Raw genomic sequence first — 7,484 nt, 5'->3', positions numbered from 1 at the left:
ACTGTATTATGTTCTTCGTGTTTCACTGTTGCAGTCATTACGTTTGGGTAGAATCCCAAAGCTATGGATGGGAGGCTGGAGCTAAACAGCATTAGGGGTGGCTATAAGGCCCTGCAGAACTGCAGTGGCAAAGCCAGCCCTGGACTTAAAGTAGAGAGGCAAATGATAATGCTTTGTAAAAGTGTGAACAGAACTCCAAGTAGCAGCCTCTAGAATGTCTTTGGTTGGTACTCCTCTGAGAAAAGCTGCTGATGTAGCTGCAGCCCTGGTGGAATGAGACCACACAATGGGCACAGCTCAAGTAGAATCTTAGGTGTCTGTGTACATCCAAGGAATGCAGAATCCTCTCCCCCTTGTTCTGCAGATTTGGATAAAAAGTTGGCAGATAAATAGTTTGGTTAAGAGCCACACTGGAAACCACCTTAGGCATAAATGAAGGAATGGTCCTCAGGGACACCCTGTCTCTGTAAAATATGATAAAAGGCTGCACAGCCATGAGGGCCTGTAGTTCTGAAACTCTTCTTGCTGAAGTAATTGCCAGGAGCAGAGCTATTTTCCAAAAGAACTTTAGATCTGCAGTAGCAGCTGGTTCAAATGGAGACAGGGTGAGCTTTTCTAACACATAATTGAGGTCCCATGCAGGAACTGATCTTCTGGGAGGCCTTACATTTTTGGCCCTTCTAAGATACTGCTTTAGTAAAGGATGAGAAATGATTGGTGGCTCTGTGTTGTAATGAGCAGAGATGGCAGAGGCATGGATTTTTATTGATGAAAAAGATAGGCCTTTGTCAAGCATCTCAGTCAAGTACTGTAAAATCTGAGGAATATTTGGCTCTGCGGTATCAGTCCCTTGTGTTTGGTTCCAAGCACAGAATCTCTTCCATTTATCAGCATAAGATTTTCTAGTACTAGGCCTTCTGGCTTCCAAAATGACATCCATCACAGCTTTACTGAGAGGTGGTGTTTGAATAACTACATGATCAGCCATGCTGCTAGGTTCAGTGTTTGGAGCCGATAGTGCAGGATCTGATTGTTTTGCTGGGACAGTAAGTGATGTATTTGAGGTAAGTACCAAGCTGGGAATTGAGACATGTTCCTTAGGATTGGGTACCAGTATTGGTGGGGCCAGTCCGGGGCATTAGTATCATCTTTGGTTTCTCTTGTCTGACTTTTAGTAGGACCTTGGGAAGAAGAGGCAGAGGAGGAAAGGCGTAGACTGATAGGTTTTTCCAACTGAAGGATAGGGCGTCCACTTTCCATGCTTGTCTGTGATAAGCCCTTCTGCAGAATTTTTTCAGTTGATAATTTCGAGGAGAGGCAAATAGGTCTATGTCTGGGCTCCCCCATTTCTTTGTAATCATGCTGAAGACTTGTGGATCTAGTTTACACTCGTGGGGGTCCATAAGGTTTCTGCTTAAATAGTCTGCCAGAGTATTTTGCTTTCCTGGCAGGAATTGAGCTTGAAGATGTACCTGGTAAGTCAAGGCTGTGTCCCACAGTGCCATGGCTAGTCTGTATGAATGCGTGCCCCCCCTGCTTGTTTATATACCACATAACCGTGGTGTTGTCCGTCTTTATCAGTAGTTGTCCTGGATGAAGTAAGTCCTTGAAGGCTGTCAGGGCATTTGAACAGCTACATCTCTTTTTGGTTGATATGCAGATGCATTTGTTTTGGGGTCCATATGCCCTGAATGCATCTTCCCACCAGGTGGGCCCCCCATGTATAATCTGATGCGTCTGTTGTTAAGGCTTGGCTGGCAGGGGGTAGAGTGAAAGCTCGTCCCATGTTTTGGTGACATGCTTTTGCCCACCATAGAAACTCCTGTTGTAGGCAGGGAATGAGAGCAATCATTGTTTCCAGACTGTGACAATGTTGACTCCATAAACTTTTTAGGTACCATTGTAGTTTCCTCATATGCAGTCTTGCATATGGAATCAGTAGGATGCAGGATGCCATGAACCCCAAAGCCTTAAGAGTTTTGTCTTACTTCAAACTGATGGCAACAAAAACCCAGTTATCTGCAAGTAGTCAGTTTCCTGTTTGTCTGGCGTGAGAAAAGCCATTTGGGCAGTTGTATTCAAGCTTGCACCCAGGAATGTTATCTTTTGAAAGGGTACCAATTGTGATTTTTTTTCTTTTATTGTGTACCCTAGACATGTTAGAAGCCTTTTCACAAATGCCAGGTGCTGAAGAAGAATGTCCTTGTTCTCTGCTTGAATGAGACAGTTGTCCAAGTAAGGATATATTTGCATACTTCTTTGTCTGCAAAATGCAATTACTGGTGCCAGGCACTTTGTAAAGACCCTGGGAACAGTAGATAAGCCAAAGGGCAGTGCAGAGAATTGGTAATGCATGAAGCCAGCCTTGAAATGCAGGTATCTTCTGCACGATTCCCTTATTGGGATATGCAGGTATGCCTCTTTTAGGTCTAATGTCACCAGCGTTCTTGCTCAGCATGGGCAGAAGCTGCTGCAAAGTTAGCATTTTGAATTTTGGAATGTCCAGGTATGTGTTCAGAATTGATAAATCCAGTATTGGGCGCCAGGCCTCATCTTTTCTGGGTACCAAGAACAGTCTTGCGTAAAAACCTTGTCCTTTTTCCTGTTCTGGTACTGGCTGAATAGCCTCCATATCCATGAGGGACATAACCTATTTCTGTGCTTCTGTCCATTGATTTTTTGGCAGATCTGGCCAACCGTTTGCAATTGGCAGAGTATGGAAGTGGAATCTGTATCCCTGAGATACTATGTTTAGCACCCACTTGTCCTGGGTTATTAACTGCCAATTTTGAGCAAAAAGTGCTAATTTTCCCCCTAAGGATGCTGCCAAAAGGTAAGTGCTTGGTGATGGCAGAGGGAAGTCATTGAGACTGTTAACTGTAGTGTTACGCTTTATTTCCTCCAGATTTGGAGGTACAAGCACCCCATTGCTTTGACCTGTTAGAATCCTGTGACTGGTATCTAGAACCTTTAGGGTGCCTGGATTTGCCTTGTTGAGCTCTGTCGGACACAGGAAAGGACCAATTTTTTGTGGGCCAGTGTCTACCGAATCTTGGTGGCTGCACTTGCAAGAAGTCTTTTATAGTTTGTATAGACTTAGCTTTGTCTTCCATTTTCTTTAAAACCTCTTCCGCCTTAATACCAGGGTATCATGCTGTAAAGGTGCATCCAGCAATTTAGCTTTAACATGATCAGGCAAATTATTTTGCTCTTTTAGCCAGGCCTGCCTCCTAATCACAGATCCAGTAACTGCGGCCCCACAGGAGGCCTCTAAGGAATCAAAACCATATTGCAAAGTATGCTTTCCAACTTGTTCTGCTGCACGCAATAATTCCTGCAAGTCTTTATTATCTGCACATAAGAAATCAACATCATTTTCTGTTTCGGTAATCCCATAACATGTTGTAGATACTTGAGCATATGAAACTGGCAGTTTAAGGCCCCCATTGCCAAGGTTGCAGATGTATAAACCTTTTTTCCCCATCTATCCAGTGCCCTTGAATCTCTGTCAGAGGGGGTAGGATTTTTTTCTGTTGAGGCCTTAACACCTTTTGGACCCTGTGAAATAGTTTCAGGGTCAGCAGCAGGGTTTCTAAATAAAAATTTGTGAGAGTCAGGAACTCTGTAATATCTGTCTGGCTTGCTGGGAGCCAGAGGTAAGGAGTCTGGAGTCAAGCTTGACTCCGAAAACACATCATCCACAATGTCTAAAACAGGAGGTATGGCTAAAGGCCTATGCTGAGGGAAAAGGAAATCCCTGAGCCTCTTTTTTTGATTCTGAGAAATCTTGACTCTCCCAGTGGAAATGCTCCCTCAAAGTATGCAAGGTTTCTCCAAAGGAATAATCTTCAGGAGGTGATGCAGATGGGACAGATTCCTCTGCATCAGAATCATCATAAGGTAGTATAGATAATTACTGATCAGAAGAGGAATCAGAAGAAATAGAAACCTGATCTGAAGATTCATAATCAGTGTCTTGCCTAGGCCTCTTATCAGGAGGGGGTTGGGAACCCCTGATCAAGGGAATTAGGTCTTCAGCCATTTTGATCATCTGTTTTTTGGGCATAGAGGCCTGTGCACGTGGCTCATGTGTCTTTTTTTAGCTTTAGAAGTTGCTTTGGTCTTTGATTTTGAAGCTGGCATCGGTTTTATATAAAAATGTTGTGGCCTGAATACACCCTCAGAAGCCGGTGGCTGCTCAGCGACTCCAGACCCATCCATCCGTGGGTACAATACTTTGAGAATCTCGTGGCGTGCCGGACTCCACATGGGTCTCGGTAGGGGCCTGCAACTCAAAAATAGCAGGCATCAGAGGCTGCGAAAGTGGCTCACTGAGTACCGGCGACTGGTTTAGGAGAAGCTTCGTTGTCAGTTTTGGACCTCGACGGTCTGTCTCTGTCCTTTTCTTTGCATTTTTATGTGTACTCCGGTAGTCAGATTGCTATCCGATGACATTTCTGGATAGTTAAATCTGTTTCCAAAATATTTTGAGGCAAAGATATACCAACACTTAATAGTGCGTTGGTTAAATCTAGCACAAAACTGACAGATAGGCACGTTATGATCAGGGCCTAGGCAAGGAATACAGTATAAATTCAAAAGACGGGCACAGCAGATCAGCAAGAGATGTTTTTTCACTCCACGAACAAACTTCACAGAATAGAAACAAAAACACTGCTACAGTTCTCAGCGCGTTTTCGTTGACATGCACTTCATCAGAAAAGCTAACCAGTTAGTGTGCTAAATTTATAAGTCAGATGTTATTTGAATCTACCAATGGTGTCTCCAAACATTCAATTAACATCCTTGTTTTTGAAATTACAGATTTCTTAAAGTCAAAGAAACAATATCACCATCTAGTGGTGAAACAAAAACTTTACAGGCAGGAATACATAGCAAAAATGTATATAAATACTGTATGCTCTAAAAAACATTTTGATTAATACATAAAAGATGTACCTGTGTGCAAAATGTTTGAATGAAAAATATTAAAATGTGTATAAAATAAAGTACAACTGATATATGGGAGAGTGGTTATAACTTGGCTGATCTCAACATTAATACAGGTTTTAGAGAGATCATTTCATTTAAACCTGGGTGACTGCTAGCCTCAAGCATTAATTGCCAAAATAACTCTCTGTATTCTAAAGAGGCCTCCCAAGGACCAGCCCTGGGATTGGGGGGTAATACCACTATGATGAAGAATAGGAATTGTGTAGATTTACATGTTAAAGTATGTTTAAACAAAGCATTGTTAGTGTTTTCCTTCCTTACGTCATATAGGTGCTCATACACCCTTTGTCTCAGCCTTCTCTCGGTTTTCCCTATATAAAAGGAATCACATGCCTCACAGGTCACCATGTGTACCAAACCACAAGTATTGCAATTTGCAAATCCTTTAGTGGTGATAATTTTGCCTCTACTTTTCAAATATATTTTCTCACCTTTATTGATGTTGACACAATAATGACAGCTTCCACATGTAGGTGTACCCAACTTGTTTGAGAGATGTGTGACCTGTTTTCCACCTCAAGTATGTTCTTAATGTCACGTCCTTTTTTAAATACTACTTTTAAGGGTTCTTCAAAGTTTAGATTAAAATCTGAAAAACTGGCAAACCTATTCCACTCGTCATTAATAATATTTTTAACTATGTTGGTTTTGCCGTTGAAAGTAATAGTTAAAGCTGAATTGTAGTGTTTTATATGTACTGGAGAATTGTTTTTAGTGTTGGTGTTGCCAAAAATCTTTGTTGAATTCCCCAGGATAGGCAAAAACCTTGTGGTCCTTGCTGTTTTAACTTCTTGTATCAGTCTTTCTAACAAATCATCAGGGTTACCGCTTTTTCGAAACATACTTGCAATAAATTCACATTCTATCTGGAAATCTGTCTCATCTGAGGTCATCCTGCTAGCTCTCACTAGCTGATCCTTGACAATTGCCTTATTTTGATAAGGGGGGTGAAAACTAGAAAAATGCAAGCAGGTGTTAGAAAAGGTCTCCTTCCTATAAATTTTAGATTTCAACCCCCGATTTGTTCTCTGTATGCTCACATCTAAAAAACTAAGTTGGGAACTGTCTATTTTGTAAGTAAATTTTAGAAAATCAGTGGCATGTGAGACATATTCGTAAAACTCAAGAAACTGGTCAGCAGTGCCATTCCAAAAAAGACAAATGTCGTCCAAAAAACAACCGTAGTAATTCCACAAAATTTTGAAATGGGAATTGAAAACAAATTTATTTTCCCAACTGAGTAATATAATGTTGGCATATCCACGGTAGTGGTGCTGCGGTAGCGTTGTCGCCTCACAGTAAGAAGCTTTCCAGTTCGATTCTCAGTTAGAGCGTCTTTGGCGTGTAGACATGCGTGAATTGGCGTACCTTCGTTGAAGGTTGTGCGCCAGGGCTGGTATTCGGCACGTAAAAATCAACTACCAATCATTAGCGAACTGGAGTTCCGCTGTGGCGACCCCTAACCGGGAAAAGCCGAAAGACACAACAACAACATAAGGGGGCACAATGTGCACCCATGGCTACACCCTTTAATTGTCTGTAATACTCACCTTGAAAATATACAAAATTGTTTTTCAAAATTAAGTCCATAAGCATCAAAGAGGTACGAAACTTGTTAAAAGAAATGGAAATTTGACTCTCCAAAAATTGCTCAAACCATAAAAGACCTGTTTCATGGGGAATACAAGTAAATAGGTCCACCACATCCAAAGAAATAAAAAATGGGGTATTTGTTTTCTGTAGGGCATAAATGTGTTTCAAAAAAATCCCACGAGTCATGAAAGTCAATATATTTGGCTAGGGGGCTGTCAAAGAACCCTCTGCTGTAACAATGGGTCTAAGAGGTGGGTCCAAATGGTTCTTGTGGACCTTGGGTATACCAAAAATAGAAGGAATTTTTGGTTTCTCAACATGTAGGTAGTTGTAGGTTTCTAAGTCAATAAGCCCCTCAAGAAGTAAGTCGTTAAGACATATTGAAACTTTCCTTTTCGCAATGTTAAACTCATTCAAGGACACTCTTTCATATGTATTTTCATCATTCAACATGTTTAGCATTTTGACTTCGTAGTCTAGTTGGTCCATCAGAACCACCCCTCCTCCTTTATCATGCTTCATGACTCTGAGATTATTGTCTGTTCTACAAGAATCAAGGATGTTGAATTCATCCTTTGTGAGATTGGGGGGTACTTTATTAAATTTAAGCTCATCTCTAAGATGCTTCTGTAAAACATTTTCAAAATTTTTGAGCTGTGGATGTAACAGTGGGTTAAAATTACTCTTTTCCTTTAAAATACTAGTACTCTCTCTTTTATCCAAACCATTAAAAAGTATCTCAAAGTTCTTTTGTCTCACAAACACTTTAACATCCACCAATAAATCAACCATGTTGGCTTTGACCCTGGGAATGTAGGTAAAACCTTTGGAAAACAAACTGAAATGTGTTTTAGTGACAGTGAGATTAGTGTAGTGAA

The sequence above is a fragment of the Protopterus annectens genome, chromosome 1.part1 (assembly GCF_019279795.1).
Source record: "Protopterus annectens isolate FY-2018-M chromosome 1.part1, PAN1.0, whole genome shotgun sequence".
Lineage (NCBI taxonomy): Eukaryota > Metazoa > Chordata > Ceratodontiformes > Protopteridae > Protopterus > Protopterus annectens.
Note: the sequence above shows the minus strand (reverse complement) of the source record.